Raw genomic sequence first — 23852 nt, 5'->3', positions numbered from 1 at the left:
ATAGTGACAGTCTGTTTTGTGCCATCCATATTGTACTATAGTCTAGTGTACTGTATATTTTCATGTTGGTCAATCATATTTTGTTAACTTTTTGTGTTTTGTAATTTTTTTATTTCACTGTGTATATGTACATTGTGACCTTTCCTCCATGTATTTAACCATCCATATGTGGGGCTTTTTTTGTTGGTCGTAAGATATTCTGGCATATAGTAATAGTCTATGTGTAAATTTTGATGGCTGCATCTTTATATGGATACTATTTTTTGTACAACATAGACCCAAAAACATAGGGTTTCACATAATTGTGAGTCAATTTAGCTCCGAATTTGCCGAATATGTGAGCATTGATGTACTCTATATGCAGCCGTCTGTTATTGGCAATGGCCATCTGTTATTGATATAGGCCGGTGCAATATGCCCAGTGTAATATTTGCTGTCAATATATTATTTTTTTATATATGCTTTTTTGTATATTTCTTATTAGTTTGTACCTTGACGCTATATTCTGGGTATATTCTATTTATACCTTGTTATTTTGTACATTCATTTATGCTTGCCCCATACTTTGCCCTTTTTAAATATGGCAGCTTCAGCCTGGCGTCATTTACACGCATGCGCGCTGTCCATTGGTTAGCCAGTGGGCGTTCCTTGCCCGGTGTGCTGGATCACGTGGGCCCGCGTGTATCCGGTTTCGCCGCAGCACCGATCCAGCTGGCTGATGATGGGCTGTTGCGCATCTTGATGACCTATGGCAGGCGCATTATATAAACCCGATGGTTGCGCCACTCTCCACGCCCCCTGAGGAAGGAGCCTTTTTGGCTCCGAAACGCGCGTCGGGGACAGGACCGACCTTGCTGCTTCACTGCTTCCCAGGTATAGTTGTGCAGTCCTCTATATTGTTGCTATGATGTGTTCAGTGCACAATTTATTTAATGACCTTGTACCCTTTACTTTGTCAGGGAACATCTTTCATTAAGGGCAGTAGCACTTGCTACATGATGATGTTATACACACCTCTTGCCATATTACATGTAATTATGTGCCCCTGACTTATCACTGGCTATAATGTCTAGCTCTGCATACTATTTGCCTGATGAGGTGTTTGCAGCATAGCTGGCCCTAAGGACCATTGTGCTTGTTTATATGCTGTTCCTCCCCTTCCATATACCGTGTGTCTATATTTATTAGTATTTTCAATAAACATTGTTATTTTATGGATTTTTGACTGCTTCCTTTTTTTGGTAATTTCTATGGTATGTGAGTGAGGTTGCCTAGGCCCAGAGCTGCCACTAGATTTCGGCCATTGTCACTCACTACCAAACCTGGCTGGAGATTCGCTGGCACAAACCACACATCGCTCTCCTGCTTGATGGCATTCCAGAGCTCCTGTGCTGTGTGGCTCCGATTCCCCAAAGAAATTAATTTAAGGACGGCCTGTTGACGTTTGGCCACACCTGTGCTCATATCTGGCCTAACAGGCTCATGCAGTGCTGATTCCGAGGAACTAGAGTAGGAGGAGGACTCAATATGTACAGACTGCATTCCTGCAATCCTTGGAGTTGTCAGAATACGTACAGAGCCACTCTCCAGATCTGTACCCGGCTCCACAACATTGACCCAATGGGCAGTGAGGGAAAGGTATCGTCCCTGTCCATGGCTACTGGTCCACGCATCGGTGGTCAGGTGGACCTTGCTACTGACGGCGTTTAGTAGCGCATTTTTAATTTTTACCTCCACATGCTTTTGCAGGGCAGGGACGGCTTGCCTGCTGAAATAAAAGCGGCTGGGCACATTGTATTGTGGAACTGCCAATGACATAAAGTTCCGGAAGGTGTCAGTCTCCACCAGCCTGAATGACAGCATCTCAAGGGCCAGTAGTTTGGCAATGCCGGCATTCAGAGCCAGTGCTCGGGGATGGTTTGCCGAGTATGGCCGCTTTTTCTCCCATGCCTGTGCTACCGATTGCTGGTGAGTGGCCTGGGAGTGTGCTGATGACTGAGAATGTGGTTCAGTGGGTGGAATTTCACTGGGTCTCTGGACAACAGTGGCAGTGGTTCTTCCATGGCGTTCCAGTGAGGAAGCCGAACCAGCTGTGTGTGAGCTGGAGGAAGAGGCCCCAACACGAGCTGAAAAGGTGGCAGGTGCTGCTGAAGGTTGGCCTACATCTTCAGTGTGTCTGTGTAACTCCACCTCGTGCTTGGTAAGCACATGTTTCCACATATTTGTGGTATTGAGGTTGCTCACATTTTTCCCTCGTTTCACTTTCTGATGACACAGCTTGCATTTGACAAAGCAAATGTCATCTGCAACTGTGTAAAAAAAAGACCACGCACTGCAAGTCCTGGGAGCGCCCGTTTTGTGTTTTGGAAGAGGATTGCTCCTCACGGGTGCCAAAGTGGAGGCTACAGGCAACCAAGTCTGCCCCTGCCCTCTCCCTCCTCTTTTGGCCGTTCGGGGAATCTCTTCCTCAGAGCTGCTCCCACCACCTTCCTGTGGCTGACGCCATGATGGGTCAAGGACCTCATCATCTCCACTCCCCTCTTCAAGCACCGGCTGGTCCTGGGTTGTCTCGCCAGCACCGTACGCACCAGAAATTGGCAACTGAGTCTCATCATCATCAGATGAGCACTGAGGTGTGCTGACAATAGGCACTGGCCCACCCGCCTCTTCAGATTCAGAGGGACAAAGCAGTTGCGCATCACTGCATACTCCCTCTTCTTCACGCTCTAGAATGCTGCTTGGCTGGCCACCTCTTTCCAAGCCAACAGATTCTGAGAACAGAAGTAAAGATTGAGATGGTTCCTGTCCAGGGCTTTCAGACTGCCTGGGCAATTTGGCAGGTGGTGAAGAGACAGATGGTTGCTCTTCAGTGCTGTGGCCCTGGGAGGATGCGGAAGTCATTGAAGTGGATGCGTTAGCTGCCATCCATCCGACAACGGCTTCAATTTGTTCGTCACTCAGCAGTGGGGTACGGCGAGGTCCTACAAAGCTGCACATGAAGGACTGTTGCCTGGTAAAAGTGAGGGATGCCGGGTCACTGGTGGCCGCAGCAGACACAGAATCCCCACGTCCTCTCCCTGCTGAATCCCCCCGTCCTCTCCCTGCTGAAACTCCACGGCCACGACCACGTGCCTTACTCCCTGCCTTCTTCATCTTGGTAGACTGATAAATATAGGCAGAAAAATAAAAAAGGGTGGCTTAGTGTTCTTATTCCTGAACACCTGCTAACCAGTATAAGAAACACTAATTTGGCTAAGAGTGTGTGTACTACACTTTAATATGATCTAATGTGGCCTACACAACTGTAAAGTGGAGTGTTTGGTGAACTTTATTTCCTTTTTTTTTGGGGGGGGGAAAGAAAATGATGTGACCAAAGTTTGAAAGCTATAGTATCACAAACTTTTTGGAGCGATTACAATGCAGGAAGCTAACCTACAATGCAATTGATGAGGCTCCAAAAAATAGGGTGATACTAGTCTGGCTGGCCCTGAAGGGCACAAGCCAGCAAAAAGGCTCCTCTATCTAATCCTATATAGTGTTTGCAACCAACCAATGACAATGGATGCGGATGGATGCACACTAATATAGGAGCAAAAATCTGGATAAATTAGCTGCAAAAAAGGACTATGTATGAGGCAGTGACGCACGCTGAGCAGACTACAGCTAGCGGTGGCTGTAGAACACACTGCAACGTGAGCTGCACTCACACATAGAGAGACCTATCAGACAGCCAAAAACAGTGCAGAGAAATGGGCTATAGCACTGAAAGGCTGCTGAAAGGCTCCGCTGACCACTCCTTAAGTGTTTGCAACCAACGTATATGGATACGTATGGAAGCACACTATACAGGAGAAAAAAAAAGCAGCAATAAAAGAAAAATGTGTATGAGGCAGAGACACACGCTGGGCGGCCTACAAGCAGATGTGCCTGCAGGACACACTACACAGCATGGGTCTGCACTCACACAGCCCTTGCAGACAGCTATTAAAACAGCGCTGCTGGGCTACAAAAATGCTACAGTGGTGGATTATGTAGCCTGGGTAGAGCAATAGATATGTTTGATGATCGCTATTTCTAACTGTCCCTCACAGTCTTCAACAGCAGCCTGTCCCTAACTGAATTCACAGCAGAGTGAACCCGAAATGGCGGCTGCTGCGGTTTTTATAGTGCATCATGACATCATTTCAGCAGCCAATCACAGCCATGCCAGTAGTTAACATGCCTACATGCCTAACAGGATGTGCCCACACTTCTGAGGATCCCCATTGGCTCAATCAAATCGAGCGGGCTCCTAGCATTATGGGAACTTCCGATTCCGGTATTCGATATGAAAAAAGTATCGGAACTAAGTATTGGTGTACTAGGCGAGCACCGAGCATTTCCAGGATTTCTCGGCGGGAACTCAGGTCTCCACCCAGCTTTTTTGGCAGACTTTACAGACCCAATCACACGATGCAGGGAACGTCTGCTAGGCAATGAAGCGCCGCAGCCATCTTTGTTGTGGTTGTGCAGTGATTGGCTGACCGCACAGCATCATCAGGGGTATAAGTGACCAAACGCCGGCCTGCTCGGCACATTCAGCTCTGGATTGAGATAGTGTAGGGAGAGCTGCTGCCAATATAGGGTCAGAATTGGGGATTTATTAGTTAGTGTGGGGTCTACCATCCTAAACTACTCAAATCCAGCTAAACCAACAGTCCTTCTAAGGACTATTTCCAGAGTATATACAGTTGTGGCCAAAAGTGTTGACACCCCTGCAATTCTGTCAGATAATACTCAGTTTCTTCCTGAAAATGATTGCAATCACAAATTCTTTGGTATTATTATCTTCATTTAATTTGTCTTAAATGAAAAAACACAAAAGAGAATGAAACAAAAAGCAAAACATTGATCATTTCACACAAAACTCCAAAAATGGGCCAGACAAAAGTATTGGCACCCTCAGCCTAATACTAGGTTGCACAACTTTTAGCCAAAATAACTGCGACCGACCGCTTCCGGTAACCATCAATGAGTTTCTTACAATGCTCTGCTGGAATTTTAGACCATTCTTCTTTGGCAAACTGCTCCAGGTCCCTGATATTTGACGGGTGCCTTCTCCAAACTGCCATTTTTAGATCTCCCCACAGGTGTTCTATGGGACTCATGACTGGACTCATTGCTGGCCAACTTAGAAGTCTCCAGTGCTTTCTCTCAAACCATTTTCTAGTGCTTTTTAAAGTGTGTTTTGGGTCATTGTGCTGCTGGAAGACCCATGACCTCTGAGGGAGACCCAGCTTTCTCACACTGGGCCCTACATTATGCTGCAAAATTTATTGGTAGTCTTCAGACTTCATAATGCCATGCACACGGTCAAGCAGTCCAGTGCCAGAGGCAGCAAAGCAACCCCAAAACATCAGGGAACCTCCGCCCTGTTTGACTGTAGGGACCGTGTTTTTTTCTTTGAATGCCTCTTTTTTTCTCCTGTAAACTCTATGTTGATGCCTTTGCCCAAAAAGCTCTACTTTTGTCTCATCTGACCAGAGAACATTCTTCCAAAAAGTTTTAGGCTTTTTCAGGTAAGTTTTGGCAAACTCCAGCCTGGCTTTTTTATGTCTCAGGGTAAGAAGTGGGTTCTTCCTGAGTCTCCTACCATACAGTCCCTTTTCATTCAGACGCTGACGGATAGTACGGGTTGACACTGTTGTACCCTCGGACTGCAGGGCAGCTTGAACTTGTTTGGATGTTAGTCGAGGTTCTTTATCCAACATCCGCACAATCTTGCGTTGAAATCTCTTGTCAATTTTTCTTTTCCGTCCACATCTAGAGAGGTTAGCCACAGTGCCATGGGCTTTAAACTTCTTGATGACACTGCTCACGGTAGACACAGGAACATTCAGGTCTTTGGAGATGGACTTGTAGCCTTGAGATTGCTCATGCTTCCTCACAATTTGGTTTCTCAAGTCCTCAGACAGTTCTTTGGTCTTCTTTCTTTTCTCCATGCTCAATGTGGTACACACAAGGACACAGGACAGAGGTTGATTCAACTTTAATCCATGTCAGCTGGCTGCAAGTCTGATTTAGTTATTGCCAACACCTGTTAGGTGCCACAGGTAAGTTACAGGTGCTTTTAATTACACAAATTAGAGAAGCATCACATGATTTTTCGAACAGTACCAATACTTTTGTCCACCCTCTTTTTTATGTTTGGTGTGGAATTATATCCAATTTGGCTTTAGGACAATTCTTTTTGTGTTTTTTCATTTAAGACAAATTAAATGATGATAATAATACCAAAGAATTTGTGTTTGCAATCATTTTCAGGAAGAAACTGAGTATTATCTGACAGAATTGCAGGGGTGTCAATACTTTTGGCCACAGCTGTAGGTCCAAGTGTTAGGTAGGCAGGGTAGCGTACGTCGCTCTATACACATCAGTTCAAGGCCTACAGGCACTGTATGTGTGTATATAGATCATTGCATACATCAAGAGGGTCCATTCCCTTTCTGTGTTCCGTTGCTGCTGCTACCTGTAGGATATATTGGCTGTATATAGCTAGCCCTAGGTGTATTTTTAATACAAGCCACACATTTTTTGGTGTGGTATCTCTGTGCCAGCTCATATCTGTGCGTGCTCAAAGTTTGGCCAGTTTACGGCGGTTTTATTTTTTTGTTTGGCTGTCACTGTATTTACATACAGCAGTATTTAGCAAAAAAATAAAAAAAAACAGGCCACACATTTTTCGGTGTGGTATCTCCGTGGCGGCTCATATCTGTGTGTGCTCAAAGTTTGGCCAGTTACGGCATTTTTCTTTTTTTGTCCTGGGTGAAAATGTACTTACAATATACACTCACTGGCCACTTTATTAGGTACACCTGTCCAACTGTGTTAAGACTTAATTTCTAATCAGCCAATCACATGGCGGCAACTCAGTGCATTTAGGCATGTAGACATGGTCAAGACAATCTCCTGCAGTTCAAACCGAGCATCAGTATGGGGAAGAAAGGTGATTTGAGTGCCTTTGAACGTGGCATGATTGTTGGTGCCAGAAGGGCTGGTCTGAGAATTTCAGAAACTGCTGATCTACTGGGATTTTCACGCACAACCATCTCTAGGGTTTACAGAGAATGGTCCGAAAAAGAAAAAAAATCCAGTGAGCGGCAGTTCTGTGGCCGGAAATGCCATGTTGATGCCAGAGGTCAAAGGAGAATGGGCAGACTGGTTCGAGCTGATAGAAAGGCAACAGTGACTAAAATTGCCACCCGTTACAACCAAGGTAGGCAGAAGAGCATCTCTGAACGCACAGTGCGTCGAACTTTGAGGCAGATGGGCTACAGCAGCAGAAGACCACACTGGGTACCACTCCTCTCAGCTAAGAACAGGAAACTGAGGCTACAATTTGCACAAGCTCATCGAAATTGGACAGTAGAAGATTGGAAAAACGTTGCCTGGTCTGATGAGTCTCGATTTCTGCTGCGACATTCGGATGGTAGGGTCAGAATTTGGCGTAAACAACATGAAAGCATGGATCCATCCTGCCTTGTATCAACGGTTCAGGCTGGTGGTGGTGGTGTCATGGTGTGGGGAATTTTTTCTGGGCACTCTTTGGGCCCCTTGGTACCAATTGAGCATCGTTGCAACGCCACAGCCTACCTGAGTATTGTTGCTGACCATGTCCATCCCTTTATGACCACAATGTACCCAACATCTGATGGCTACTTTCAGCAGGATAATACGCCATGTCATAAAGCTCGAATCATCTCAGATTGTTTTTTTGAACATGACAATGAGTTTACTGTACTCAAATGGCCTCCTCAGTCACCAGATCTCAATCCAATAGAGCATCTTTGGGATGTGGTGGAACGGGAGATTCGCATCAGGGATGTGCAGCCGACAAATCTGCGCCAACTGTGTGATGCCATCATGTCAATATGGTCCAAAATCTCTGAGGAATGCTTCCAGCACCTTGTTGAATCTCTGCCACGAAGAATTGAGGCAGTTCTGAAGGCAAAAGGGGGTCCAACCCCTTACTAGCATGGTGTACCTAATAAAGTGGCCAGTGAGTGTATACAGCACTAGAGTTGAGCGAAACGGGTCGAAAAATTTCAAAAGTCGCCGACTTTTGGCAAAGTCTGGTTTCATGAAACAAAACCCGACCCTAGGATGAGGTCGGCCACGAGGTCGGCGACTTAAGCACCAAAGTCGCGTTTCAAAAGTTTGTTTTGCGCTCTTTTTCAGCCAATCAGGATCCACGGACACTGTGGGCAACGTGATGACATAGGCAGGGGTCACCACCATCTTTCAGAAGGGCATGCAAGTGATTGGCTTGCTTTGGTGGGCGTCACAGGGGGTATAAAAGGGCGTGCACGCCGACCGCCATGTTACTCATGCTGATCTCAGAATAGGGAGAGCTGCTGCTGCTGATTCTGTAGGGAGAGCGTTAGGCAGGGAAGAAGACACCAAAAACTGCTTCTGCTGCTAGCGATTTTGCCTGTACAACACACCAGTCACTGTGTGTGCAGTGCAAGTGGAGGCTATATTTTGCTGGATCAGCGCTGTTGGTTGTTAGGCTGCCTTCTAAGGCTTCCTGACAGCTGCATTGCTGTTTACCCATTGCTCTGCAAACTGCTTTTTTAAAAGCAATCCCAAGTTTTTTTTTTGTCCTGGTGAGGTACTGAGCGTGCATTTTTTCACACCATACAGCGGTGCACACTCCTCACACAGTACTGTGTAACGGCTGTTATCACAGCCACAGTGAAGCTATCTGTGTGTCACTCTGTAAGATTAAGTCGAGGACATATTCCGTTCTTACAGACCTGCACCTTCTAGTTTTGTCTAGTTTTCAAACAGTTAAATATATTTGCTGTTTGATCACATTCAAAACTATAGAGAGACAGCGTGTGTCAGTCCGTATACTTAAAAAACACGGAGCTTGACAATTTTACGTACACCGGACAGCCGTGTACGTGCACGCTCCTCTCTCAGTACCGTGTAACGGCTGTTATCAAGGCCACAGTGAAGCTATCTGTGTGTCGCTCTGTAAGGATAATTCGAGGACTTGTTCCATTCTTACAGACCTACACTCTAGGGAGATTCCTATTCTGCCCAATTCTATTTACACCTTGTAGTTTGTCATACACTAGCCAATTTCTGCCTGTGACATAGCGCTGTGATATTCAATGGGCCTCACACAATCCAAAAGTGTCCAGTGTCCACAAGTGTGTGCTGAAATTCAAAATCTCCGTTATCCTCTAGTGACATTTTTCACACCTGCGACATCCAGCCTGTGACATAGCGCTGTGATATTCAGTGGGCCTCACACAATCCAAAAGTGTCCAGTGTCCACAAGTGTGTGCAGAAATTCAAAATCTCCGTTATCCTCTAGTGACATTTTTCACACCTGCGACATCCAGCCTGTGACATAGCGCTGTGATATTCAGTGGGCCTCACACAATCCAAAAGTGTCCAGTGTCCACAAGTGTGTCCTATAGACACCTTGTACCTTGTTTTACATTACTATATAGTTTGTTGGATTTTGTCTACATTTCTACCAAAAATGAGGAAGGCTGGTGGAAGAGGCCGTGGAATTGGGTGGGGGTTAGCAGCTGGTAATGATGGTGTTGGTGGTGGATCTGATAGTAGTGGCAAAAGCAAAATAGGACCGAATGCAGGAGGTGTTGAGCCTGCGTCATCGTCTGGCTCCACAAGGCCTCGCAGGCTTAGTTTTCTAGGAGTTGGCAAACCGCTTTTACAGCCAGAGCTTCAGGAAAAAGTTTTGTCTTACATTGCTGACTCAGCCTCCAGCTTTATCGCCTCCTCTTCTGAAGTTGTAAAAAATAAAAGCACTGAGTAGTCATTGGAGGCTCATGTTCATGAACCACACCTTTCCTTGTGTCCTTCACCCCAACCAAGATTGAAGGATGACGCAGGCCATACTACTGATAACTCCATGGAGCTGTTTTCACATACCATGCCTGGACTATCAAGTGAAATGGTGAATTACCCAGGCCAAGATGAATCTGACATGGAGTGCACTGATGCACAGCCACTGATAGATGATTCTGCTGGTACATTCACTCAGAGCACTACATTGTCCTCGCAGTGTACAGAGCCAGATTCTGACCCTGATGAGACTCAGGTGCCCCTTCCTGCACACTATACCACCATACACAGTGACACAGAGGAAGGTGCACATGACATTGAAGAGGAGGTGATGAATGAACCAGTTGTTGACCCAGATTGGCATCCATTGGGGGAAGAGGGTGCTGCTTCCAATAGCTCAGATGAGGAGGAGGAGCATCCACAGCAGACATCGACATCGCAACAGCTGTTATCTGGCAGGCCCGGAGCACTCCAAAGACAGGTTCCAAAAATCAAAAGAGTTGCTGGACAGCTTGTCCAGAGGGTCAAAATATCACAGCGTGCTAGGCCGCAAAATGTCTGCCAAAGTAGGAAGAGTGCAGTGTGGCACTTTTTTGAACAAAATCCTCATGATCAGGCCAAGGCTATCTGTAAGAAGTGCGCAAAGACCTTTAGCTGAGGGAAAAATCTGAAAAATTTGAATACCAGTTGCATGCTTAGACATTTAGCCAGCATGCACTTGCAAGCGTGGACACAACAACAAACCTCAAGTACCACATGTGCAACTGATCACAAAGTAGGTAGTCAGCAACGCTACATTGTTTCCCCCACTGTAAGCCCACCGGTTAGCACAGCAGCAAATGTTGAGGTGTCGTTGCAAGGCCACAGCAGTCAGGGAATCCCACTGTTATATCAACGAAAGACTGAATCTAGGCCATCAGAAAGAACACCAACTCCATCACCATCATCAACCCTCTCTCAGTCCGCCCTGTCCACCGCTACTTCCACCATATGCAGCTCTCAAGTCCAGCTCACCCTCCCAGACACTATGAGTAGGTCAAGAAAGTACTCAGTCTCTCATCCGCGTACACTGGGTTTGAACGCCCACATTGCCAAACTAATCTCGTTCGAGATGATGCCCTATCGGTTGGTGGAAAGCGCAGCTTTCCGCGAATTCATGGCCTATGCAGTACCACGCTATGACCTACCCAGTCGCCACTTCTTCTCTTGCAAAGCCATCCCAGCCCTCCACCATCATGTGAAAGACCGCATTGTCCATACACTCAAGCAGTCAGTGAGTGGAAAGGTGCACCTTACATGGTCCAGTCGGCAGGGCCAGGGCCGTTATGTGTCCATTACTGCGCACTGGGTTAATGTGGTGGATGCAGGGTCCACAGGGGACAGCAGTGGTGGGACAGTGCTGCCTAGCCCACGGTATAGGAAACAGTTGGCTGTAGGCGTTCGACCCTCCTCCTCCTCCAGAAGCGAAAGCTCGTCCACAGAGCGCAGTCGTATGAGCACTCCATCTGCAGCTGCCACTGTTGCACACGAGGTGTCCCCCTATCGAGCAGCTAGTGGAAAGCGTCAGCAGGCTGTGTTGCAGATGATGTGTTTGGGCGACAGACACACCGCCGAGGTGCTGGCCGAGTACTTGCAGCGACAAACTGAGTCATGGCTGGGCAGTGTACATCTTGAGGCAGGAAGGTAGTTAGTGATAACGGCCGTAATTTTGTGGCAGCCATAGCCCTTTCAAAACTCAGCCACATAAATTGCTTGGCTCACACCTTGAACCTGGTGGTGCAGTGCTTCCTCAATAATTATCCGGAGTTAACAGCCCTGCTCCAGAAGGTGCAAAGACTGTGCGCGCACATCCGCCGGTCGCCTGTACACTCCGTTCGTATGCAGAAGCTGCAGCGATTGCTCCACCTTCCCAACCACCGCCTCATTATTGACATTGCAACAAGGTGGAACTCCACCCTGCACATGGTTGAGCGGCTGTGCGAGCAGAGGCAGGCCATAATGCATTTGTGGGAGGATACACGGCCAGGCACTTTGAGAGCAGACATGGAGTTGACAGGTGTGCAGTGGTCGAAGCTGAAAGACCTCTGTAAAGTCCTTCAGTGTTTCGAGGAATGCACACGGCTGGTAAGCGCAGACGACGCCATCCTAAGCATGAGCATCCCACTTATGCGTCTGCTCATGTAAACTTTGACGCACCTTAAGGAGCAGGCGTCTGCAGCCAATGTTGAAGAGGAGGAAGAGGTGGAGGGAATCCTTGATGACATTCCGCCATTGTCTGCTCAGGGACCTCTCCTGGACGAGGTGGAGGAAGAAGAGGAGGAGGAGGATGATGATGGGAATGATTACTTAGGGGAGGAGGATGCATCTCGTGGGGCAAGTGAAAATGTTGGCTTGGCAAGGTCTGGTACAGGGTTTGTGCGTGACTGGAGGGATGTGGATTTGCCAGAAAGTGCTCCTCCACCCAGCACTCGCAGTGCATCATTGACACCGGGAACATTGGCCCACATGTCAGATTATGCCTTACAGATCCTAAAAAGAGACCCACGCATTGCCAAAATGATGAACGATGACGACTACTGGTTGGCCAGCATCCTGGATCCACGCTATAGAGGCAAATTACAAAACATCATGCCACAGGAGAACCTTGACCTAATATTGGCTACTAAACAAGCAACTCTGGTTAACCGGTTGGTTGAGGCATTCCCAGCACACAGCAGCGGTGATGGTTCTCACACGAGCCGTACGGGCGAGGGGCAGCTTGGCAGAGGTGTTCGTGGTGCACACAGCAGAAGTGGCGTTGGAGACAGGGGTTTCATGACAATGTTGTGAACTGATTTTTCACGGACCTCTCACACAACTGTTAATACAGCATCGATGGAAAGTGACAGGAGACAACAGTTGTCAACTATGGTTATCAACTACTTTTCCTCCCATATCGATGTTCTCCGCACAGGTCATTCCCCTTTGACTATTGGGCCGCTAAACTGGACACCTGGCCTGAATTGGCACAATATGCCTTACAGGAGCTCGCTTGCCCAGCTGCAAGTGTGCTATCGGAAAGAGTCTTCAGTGCAGCTGGATCAATCCTGACAGAAAAAAGGAACCGTCTGTCAACCCAAAATGTGGATGATCTAACCTTCATTAAAATGAACCATGCATGGGTTTCCAACGATTTTGTCCCACCTTCCCTTGATGACACATAGGTTGCCAGAAAAATGGCTTGCTTTGGTCCTCCTCTTCCTGGGACTTGAACAATTTTGCATCAGCTGAATGTCCAACATCAACATATGCCACTTTCTAAAACTCCCTAACTGTGCTGCCTCCCCCACCATGGCTGGAGTCACCACCTAGCGCACGAAACCGTGCGAGTGCCGTTGCCCTGGACAGGTGGGTAGGCCGACTCTTGGGCGCGGGCACTGGCACAGGGTCCCTCATAGCGCAATCAAGTGTCTCTGACAGTGGTGGTGCACACCCGCCGTCAGACACACCGCCGTACTATGAGGGGCCCTGTGCCAGTACCGACGCCCACGAGTGGGCCCCCCTTGCTTGGGCAGGGCCCCAGCATTTGCAATCTTTACCTCTTCCTGCTCCTCCACTGTGTAGTCTGGGCTGTCAAATCCATACTGGGCCTGACGCCGTCTGAGCCTGCCTCCTGATCTATAGACATATATTTTGAATGTGTACACTATGCTATCCATACATGTTATCCGGGGATACGGTACCCTTTCTCACCTTTGTGCAATCACGTGTAATCCATACTGGGCCTGACACCGTCTGAGCCTGCCTCCTGATCTGTAGACATATATTTTGAATGTGTACACTATGCTATCCATACATGTTATCCGGGGATACGGTACCCTTTCTCACCTTTGTGCAATCACGTGTAATCCATACTGGGCCTGACACCGTTTGAGCCTGCGTCCTGATCTACAGACATATATTTTGAATGTGTACACTATGCTACCCATACATGTTATCCAGGGATACGGTACCCTTTCTCACCTTTGTGCAATCACGTCCTCCTGATCTATAGACATATATTTTGAATGTGTACACTGTGCTATCCATACATGTTATCCGGGGATACGGTACCCTTTCTCACCTTTGTGCAATCACGTGTAATCCATACTGGGCCTGACACCGTCTGAGCCTGCCTCCTGATCTGTAGACATATATTTTGAATGTGTACACTATGCTATCCATACATGTTATCCGGGGATACGGTACCCTTTCTCACCTTTGTGCAATCACGTGTAATCCATACTGGGCCTGACACCGTTTGAGCCTGCCTCCTGATCTACAGACATATATTTTGAATGCGTACACTATGCTATCCATACATGTTATCCAGGGATACGGTACCCTTTCTCACCTTTGTGCAATCACGTGTAATCCATACTGGGCCTGACACCGTCTGAGCCTGCCTCCTGATCTATAGACATATATTTTGAATGTGTACACTATGCTATCCATACATGTTATCCGGGGATACGGTACCCTTTCTCACCTTTGTGCAATCACGTGTAATCCATACTGGGCCCGACACCGTCTGAGCCAGCCTCCTGATCTATAGACATATATTTTGAATGTGTACACTATGCTATCCATACATGTTATCCAGGGATACGGTACCCTTTCTCACCTTTGTGCAATCACGTGTAATCCATACTGGGCCTGACACCGTTTGAGCCTGCCTCCTGATCTACAGACATATATTTTGAATGTGTACACTATGCTATCCATACATGTTATCCAGGGATACGGTACCCTTTCTCACCTTTGTGCAATCACGTGTAATCCATACTGGACCTGACACCGTTTGAGCCTGCGTCCTGATCTACAGACATATATTTTGAATGTGTACACTATGCTACCCATACATGTTATCCAGGGATACGGTACCCTTTCTCACCTTTGTGCAATCACGTCCTCCTGATCTATAGACATATATTTTGAATGTGTACACTGTGCTATCCATACATGTTATCCGGGGATACGGTACCCTTTCTCACCTTTGTGCAATCACGTGTAATCCATACTGGGCCTGACACCGTCTGAGCCTGCCTCCTGATCTGTAGACATATATTTTGAATGTGTACACTATGCTATCCATACATGTTATCCGGGGATACGGTACCCTTTCTCACCTTTGTGCAATCACGTGTAATCCATACTGGGCCTGACACCGTTTGAGCCTGCCTCCTGATCTACAGACATATATTTTGAATGCGTACACTATGCTATCCATACATGTTATCCAGGGATACGGTACCCTTTCTCACCTTTGTGCAATCACGTGTAATCCATACTGGGCCTGACACCATCTGAGCCTGCCTCCTGATCTATAGACATATATTTTGAATGTGTACACTATGCTATCCATACATGTTATCCGGGGATAAGGTACCCTTTCTCACCTTTGTGCAATCACATGTAATCCATACTGGGCCCGACACCGTCTGAGCCTGCCTCCTGATCTATAGACATATATTTTGAATGTGTACACTATGCTATCCATACATGTTATCCAGGGATACGGTACCCTTTCTCACCTTTGTGCAATCACGTGTAATCCATACTGGGCCTGACACCGTTTGAGCCTGCCTCCTGATCTACAGACATATATTTTGAATGTGTACACTATGCTATCCATACATGTTATCCAGGGATACGGTACCCTTTCTCACCTTTGTGCAATCACGTGTAATCCATACTGGGCCTGACACCGTCTGAGCCTGCCTCCTGATCTATAGACATATATTTTGAATGTGTACACTATGCTATCCATACATGTTATCCGGGGATACGGTACCCTTTCTCACCTTTGTGCAATCACGTGTAATCCATACTGGGCCCGACACCGTCTGAGCCTGCCTCCTGATCTATAGACATATATTTTGAATGTGTACACTATGCTATCCATACATGTTATCTGGGGATACGGTACCCTTTCTCACCTTTGTGCAATCACGTGTAATCCATACTGGGCCTGAGAACGGCTGGCAAGCTGTTAAGCAAGCTACAGCACCTGTGGTTTGCACACGTAAGTTTTTCATTTTTTCAGGAATGACGGTTAGGCCTAATTCCGGAACTGCGGTTGACCTGCACTTACTGGGAAATCATCGTTCGCGGGTAATAATTGTAATCCCATATCCCCATCAATAACGTCGTTCAGCGAGTTATCTGCACCTGTAAGCGACAAACGCTGGCCTTTTCAGTGTAGCGCACAAGCAGCCACAGACATGTAAGGGCATGACACACCAGTTATTGGCCAATCTCACGTGCCAGAGCCTCGCGTGTCCCTCTAGTAAGCCGGACTCGGACCACGGGGCATGACGGAGTCTCGTTCATTAACGGAATTAAGCTTGCAATGTGTGCATCTTTTTTGTGGCTGGATGGTTGAGGTTGCCCATGTTGAGTCAAATTACGCCGTAGGCTTCACTCCTGGTGGTGCCCTTCTGGACATTCCTTTAAGGTTCAGCTTTGCAACCATACTGCCCACGTAAAACAAACACTTTGCCTTCATGAACGCTGTTTGGAGGGTCGTGACTCGTGGGAATAACGCCGCCCAATAAGTTAACCTGCTAGAGAGATCCTTCGTTGCTCCCAAGCATGACATCACACTCCCTAGGAGGAAGGTAATGCCACTGTGGCGACCGTACTCCTGGAGGCGACACAAGTGCACTGATGCCCAGCCACTGCTCAATGAATCTGCTGGTACATTGACCCAGACCACTACATTCCCCTCGCACGCTACACGGCCTGAATCTGACCCTGATGAAACTCAGGTTACCCTTCCCATATACAGTTCCATCTTACACGGTGACAAAGAGGAAGCTGCAGATGAAAGTGCAGGTTCGGCACACCTGCCGTTAGACACACCACCGTACTATCAGGGGCCCTGCGCCAGTGCCGTCGCCAACGAGTGGGCCCCCCCTGCTTGCTCAGGATCACAGCACTTGCAAGGTTGAAATACTGTGCAGTGAGCTGGAAGATGGGGACGACGAGGAGTCCAGACTAGTACAGGGATTCCCTAGCGAGGAGACTTATTTCATTGTTTTCAATGTTGGGACAGCAATTTTTGGGGAGCACTATACTCTGGAGAATGATAGATGGGGCCCACCATACACTGGAACATTCCAAAGGTGGACATCAGACACTGGAGCAGCATTTACAGGGCCCATTATACACTAGAGCATTAGAAATGGGGCCCATTATGTTTGGAGCATTATTTGGGTCCATAAGACAGTGGAGCTTCATCCATGGGGACCAACATATACTGTAGCATTATGTGGAGCTCATCATATACTGTTTCAAACATTATATGGGACCAATGATTCTGTATGGAGAAATAGATGTTTCTCGTCATGAGATGTAAAAAGTGAAGTATTTTTCATTGTACTATACCGCTATTTCTCTGCCGTATCGGAGCATCATGAGTTGTGGTATGTGCTAAAGGGGCGCTCTTTTGCCCAGGGCACATGAAACCTGGAGCCAGCCCTACCCCCCCACAACTTTAGCCAAATAACCCCCATTTTTCAGTGCGTAACTAGTATTATGAAGTTAATTAAGGTTGACAAGCTTAAGTAAGAAGAATTGATGCTTTTGGCATTCAAATGGGCACTGTAGGTGTGTTTCCTGTCCTCCTCTCACTGCCGACTTTAATTCTCCATTGACTTACATTGGGTTTCGTGTTTCGGGACGACCCCGACTTTTCCCTATAGTCCGCCGATTTTGCTCGACCCGACTTTTGGAAAAGTCGGGATTCATGAAACGAAACTCGACCCTAAAAAACCAAAAGTCGCTCAACACTATACAGCACTATTTAGCCAAAAAAACCACATTTGTCGTAGTAGTATCTCCGTGCAGCTCATATCTGTGCATGCTCAAAGTTTGGCCAGTTTAGGCAGGTTTTCCTTTTTTTGTCCTGGGTGTCACAGTACTGATATACAGCACTAGTTAGCCCAAAAATTAAAAAAACAGGGCACACATTTGTCGTAGTGGTATATCTGTGGCAGCTCATATCTGTGTGTGCTCAAAGTTTGGCCAGTTTACGGAGTTTTTCTTTTTTTGTCCTGGGTGAAACTGTACTTAAATACACAACACCAGAGAAAAAGTAGTTCACGGTGAGAAGAAATGAAATTAATAAATATCAATGTTTATTGTACATACAAAATATACAGGAAGTATCACAAAGTAAAATAACTATAGTGCACCAAGGAACATGCAGGCAAAAAGGGCCACCCCTCTGACAACATAACCCTAAATTAGTAAGCGCTCCAGTCAAATGACCAAAGAGAGTAAAGCATATAAGGCTATCAAGTAAAGAATGTGTGCCAAAATTTAGCAACTCACCTTACCGGGATAAAATGAATGCCAGAGAAGGTGCCCCGCGGCCAGACGTCCACCCCCGACGCGCGTTTCGCAGGCACTGATGCCGCTTTCTCAAGGGGATAGTAAGTGGTGAGGAATAGGACCTTAAAGTAGCCCATGTGATGTGTCACGTGGAGTTAAGGAGCCAATGACAGCGGTTTGTATCGGCGCAAGCGCAGTGTGCGCGCCAGGTCCTCCACATAGCCCGGGCGTCATGTCGTCACATGCACAAACGGGATAGAAATATCCCGGTGTGCATGGAGATGCTCTGCAGCCAGAGAACACAGGCGCCCACCACCGCAAATGCGCATATCCGCCTTGGCTCGCCCAGAATATCCCGGAAGGGCATAGTAATGTATACCGGCAGCCTTAAAGTGCATAGTGCATATTTACAATAATAAATCCCCCACAATACCAATATTAGAGTGTAAAGTTAAGGGGGGGTAAATCATAAAATAGCACAAAGGGCAAATAGGTTTACATGATTGTAATAATATGCTAAGATGGCCCTAAATTACGTGATAAACGGGACGAATAATAAATAGCCACCACAGTGACAACATTAAGATACAGATCACAGATACAGATATTTATAATGTGCACATGACGCAAAACAAAATACAAATAAATACAAAGTTAGGACCACATAAATCGAACTGTAATATAAACAAACAATATATCCCAATAGGTCCATCATTAGGACATCTTTCCTAACTTCTGCAGCCATTTCGGATGTAAGGGTCCTAGATACATCACGGAAGAGGATCCTATAACCACACAGAAAAATGCAAGAAATAAGAAAAGATTAAAAACAAAGGTTAAAAAATAAAAATAAAACCAGGGACATCTGAACAGTGATGGAACCAACAAAGAATAATAATAAGCCAGTAACATATCAAGGACTCACAAAAAGGGGCAAAGCTGAGGTGTTCATTTAGGCCCCTAGGAGCCATAGTATCGAGTAGAACAATCCAGCGGGTCTCCATCTGGGCCAAGATCTTCTTATTATTGCCCGTAGAACAATCCAGCGGGTCTCCATCTGGGCCAAGATCTTCTTATTATTGCCCCCTCTAATACCAAGATGGAGGATGTCAATACCACATATTTTGAGAGACCCGGCATCACAATTGTGATGGGTTTTAAAGTGCCGGGGGATTGTTTTAAGTTCCGAGGGGTCAGAAACCGCCTTGGCAGCGCCAATGTCACGGACGTGCTCACGCACCCGTGCTCAGAGTTCTCTGGTAGTCAAGCCAACGTATATCCTGGGGCAGCCACAAGTGGCATAATAAACCACATTAGTACTGCCACAGGATATACACTAGCGAATGTCAAAGGTGCGCAAGCCATCCGAGGCAGTAAAGTTAGTACTCCGCTGAACATTGGCGCATGCAAGGCAGTGTCCACAGGGCACAAAACCTGGGGTCGGACCACGAGAACCAAAGACATTACGGATGGTAGGGACATAATGACTTTTGACCAGTAAGTCTCCCAAGTTTTTGGAGCGTCGGGACATCATGGCAGGAAAGTCACCCAAAGTGGACTCAAGGACAGGATCAGCCTTCAAGATACCCCAATGTTTAATAAGAATCTGACGCATATTTGTCCACTGATGGTTAAATGTAGTAATAAAACGAATAGGACCGTCAGATTCAGTGTTTCGTTTGCCCTTCTTAGAGTGCAGTAGAGTGTCACGTGGAGTTCTCCTTGCCCGATCATATCCCTGTCTGATGCTCCTGCCACTGAGCACGTTTGTCATACTGTGTTTTGTTTCTGTGTCTTTTTTGTGCATGTTTCATGTGTTCTGAATCCATTGATTTCTTGCTCATGCAAGTCTTGGGAGATCCCCGCCTCTCTCTTTTGGGACATGCACATAAAAAGCCATTTTGCCCAGCGAGCCCATACCGGGCAGCACCTTTCTGAATCCTGCTCATGAAGGTATTATTCACATGTTCAGGTTTTAAATATATTAGATAGGACTGCTCCGAGAAGGGTATGCCTTGACGTGGCGGAGTGGCTTAGCGTACATTTTTTTGCAAAAAAAAGTATCAACAAAATACCCTGGTTTTGTTAACATCTTTTACTAGCACTTGCTGCTTACTGTTACATATATCTTACAACAGAGTATTTATGCACGTTTGTCATACTGTGTTTTGTTTCTGTGTCTTAGTTCTTGGGTGGTGTGAACAAGGTCTTATTGACCTGTTCATTTTTTGTGCATGTTTCATGTGTTCTAAATCCATTGATTTCTTGCTCATGCAAGTCTTGGGAGATCCCCGCCTCTCTCTTTTGGGAGTTGCACATAAAAAGCCATTTTGCCCAGCGAGCCCATACCGGGCAGCACCTTTCTGAACCCTGCTTACTGTTACATATATCTTACAACAGAGTATTTTAATTGTACTTAAATACAGCAGTATTTAGACAAAAAAAATAAAAAAAATAAATACATTTGTTGTAGTGGTAGCTCTGTGACAGCTCATATCTGTACATGTAACATAGCAACATAGTTTTGAAGGCTGAAGGAAGACCTTATGTCCATCTAGTTCAGCCTATTTTTAGTGCAGCTGTTCTGCATTGTTGATCCTGGGGAAGGCATGCTCAAAGTTTGGCCAGTTTACGGTGGTTTTCTTTTTTTGTCCTGGCTGTCACTGTACTTAAATACAGCAGTATTTAGCCAAAAAAAAAATACAGCCCACACATTTGTCATAGTGGTATCTCCATGCTAGTTCATATCTGTGCATGCTCAAAGTTTGGCCAGTTTACGACGGTTTTATTTTTTTGTCCTGGCTGTCACTGTACTTACATACAGCAGTATTTAGCAAAAAAAAAACCAGGCCGCACACATAATAACTCTCAATCTTCAAATTAGAACACAGATAAGCAGGATGGAGACGTTAATTATGGTGTCATTGACGCTCACCCTCTTTGTGGATTCGTCAAAGTTTTGGAGGATGTTACATACAGTATGTCAGAAATCCATGTCCACTCCTCACATGTTATGTGTGAAAACAGAACTGAATACCAACAACCTTGTTGATGCTGGATGCTAGATTAGTCACCAACTGCCCTCTTCTGCTCACAAATCCTTTCCAACATCTGTAGTGCAGAGTTCCAAGGCCTGGGGGAATCACACACCAGTCATTGAGCCAGAAGCTGCAAGCGCTGCTAAATCACGGGAAGGGCGGATATAGCTGAAACTGACTTTCTAAAATGGGTATTTCGAGCGTTGCACTTTTCCGAGCAGATTTGCCAGCTCCGTGTCGCTTTTCAAAAAACGGTGACCAATTTGGTTAAGCGCATGAGCCAGGCATGGCACATGTGTGAGCTCACCTCGACACAGAGCAGCCACCAGGTTCCAGCCATTGTCACACACAACCATGTGGGTTCAGCCATCTCAGCCACCGATCTGCCTGCTCTTTCAGAGCTGTCCAAAACTATTCAGTATTTTGGGGTTTGTCACAGAAGCATTTTAGCTTCAGCACAGCCTGTTCCAGCTTTCATTTGGCAGTGCTGCAGTGCTTCCAGCTTGTGACTGATGTGCTACCTTTTGTAGATGGAGGTTAAAGAGGAGGCAAAGGAGGAGAAGGTGCAGGAGCTGTAGACTGTGGGGGCAACCCAGATTGACATAGGGCCCGCAATACTTGTGGTTTGGGAGGACGTGCACCATACCAAGGTTGGAGTGGGTCCCGGCTTCCACTATGTTAACCCATTGTGCCCTCAGTGAGATGTACCATCCCTGACCACAAGCACTTGTCCACGTGTTTGTGGTTAGGTTTTCTTTCCAAGTAACAGCATTGTGGAGGGCACGGGTAATGTTGTGGGACACATGCCTGTGTAATGTCGGGACGGCACACCGGGACAAATATTCCCGCATGTTCGTGCCCTCGGGGTGATACTCGACTCTGCCCTCTCTTTCAAGCTAAGATCCAAGCCCTTGCCTCCTCCTGCCCATTACAACTCAAAAACATTGCCTGGATCCGTACATTCCAAGAAAAATCAAAAATGTTTGTGCACATCCTCATGATCTCCCGTCTCGACTATTGTAACCTTATACTCTCTAGCCTCCCCTCTAGCACTCTTGCACCACTCAAGTCTATCCAAAACTCTGCTGCTAGAGTAATCCAACTGTCCCTCCATAATTCCCCAGCCTCTCCTCTCTGCCATGCCCTTCACTGCCTTCCTATTGCCCATAGGCTACAGTTCAAAACCCTAAATATGACATACAAAGCCTTCCACAACCTGTCTCCTCCATACATCTGTGACATGGTCTCCCAATGACTGACTGGGTCATGACTTATTCTACACAAACCCAGTGTGCCATCAGCAAGATGTACCATCCCTGCCCACAAGCACTCGTCCACGGGTTTGTGGTTAGGTGCACTTTCCCTGTAACAGCATTGTTGATGGCCCGGGTAAAGTTGTGGGACACGTGCCTGCTTGTGTAATGTCGTGATGGCATACCCAGCAGGTGGGGACTGAGTACCTTGTTACTGTCACCGCCATTCAGTTGCAGAAAGCGTCCATCTCCCATGAGCCTAATATGCAACATTTAGAGCTCAAGCAGACAAGAAATTTGTGAATTTAGTAATGTGGCCTGTGGGCCGTTGGCTGTGTCTTTCCGCTTACGGTCCAATGACTGGGCTATGGACAACTGAAGGCTGTGCTGGGACAAGGATGTGGACGTGCTTGATGATGGTGCAATTTGCCTGTGGTCAACAGCAGTTGCAGGGCATCCTTGCATGCACCGTGTACAGGGGATTGGCTTACAAACACAACAGCAGAAAAAGCAGTGGTATCACCCGCAGATACTGTTCATAGAGCCTGATGTTCAACCAACAAAGTCGGGTAGTTTGCTGCCATGTGCCTGATCATACTGGTGGTGATAAGGCTGGTAGTTTTACTACCCCTTCTGATGTAACCATGACCGGTGTTGCAAGTGTCCTTTTTGGGGTTATCGGCCAAGTCTTTTAAAAAAAAAACAAGACTGGTAGGGGGACAGTCATTATCTACATCTCCCACACCACCTCCTCACCTCAACACCTGTTTTTTGGAGTTCCCCAAGGCTCTGTTCTAGGACCCCTACTCTTCTCCATCTACACCTTCGGCCTGGGACAGCTAATGTAAAGGCACAGTTTGCAATACCATCACTACACCGATGACATGCATATCTACCTATCTGTACCTGACATCACCTCCTTACTGATCAAAATCACACGTCTTCCCGCTATATCATCCTTCTCATCTGCTCACCTTCAAAAAGTGGACATGGACAAATCAGAATGCATAATCTTTCAAGCATCTCACGCTGAATACACCTAAGAAATGTGTATGCCTGCTTAGATACCACTTTAGTAAGAGGTAAACTTTGCCCTAGAGAAAAAGAATTTCCAGACATTCACTGTCTTTTTTGCACATTTTTTGCAGCTGTGATCTTCATCTTATTGGTGTGGATATGGTAAATTTCTAAGTCGTCATCAATGCCATCACCATCCATATGTTGTAAAGAGGAAATCAGGTGTTTCCAAAGGTCGTGGTTATGTACGTTTTGTGCCATTCCTTTAACAGTGTTCGTTACACTAGGACAATTAATTTTAGACTGGAATATTAGGATATTATTGGTA

The sequence above is a fragment of the Dendrobates tinctorius genome, unplaced genomic scaffold (assembly GCF_039654945.1).
Source record: "Dendrobates tinctorius isolate UK_male_01 unplaced genomic scaffold, ASM3965494v1 ptg000035l, whole genome shotgun sequence".
Classification (NCBI taxonomy): Eukaryota; Metazoa; Chordata; class Amphibia; order Anura; family Dendrobatidae; genus Dendrobates; species Dendrobates tinctorius.
The sequence above is the reverse complement of the archived record's forward strand: the minus strand, read 5'-3'. Positions refer to the sequence as shown.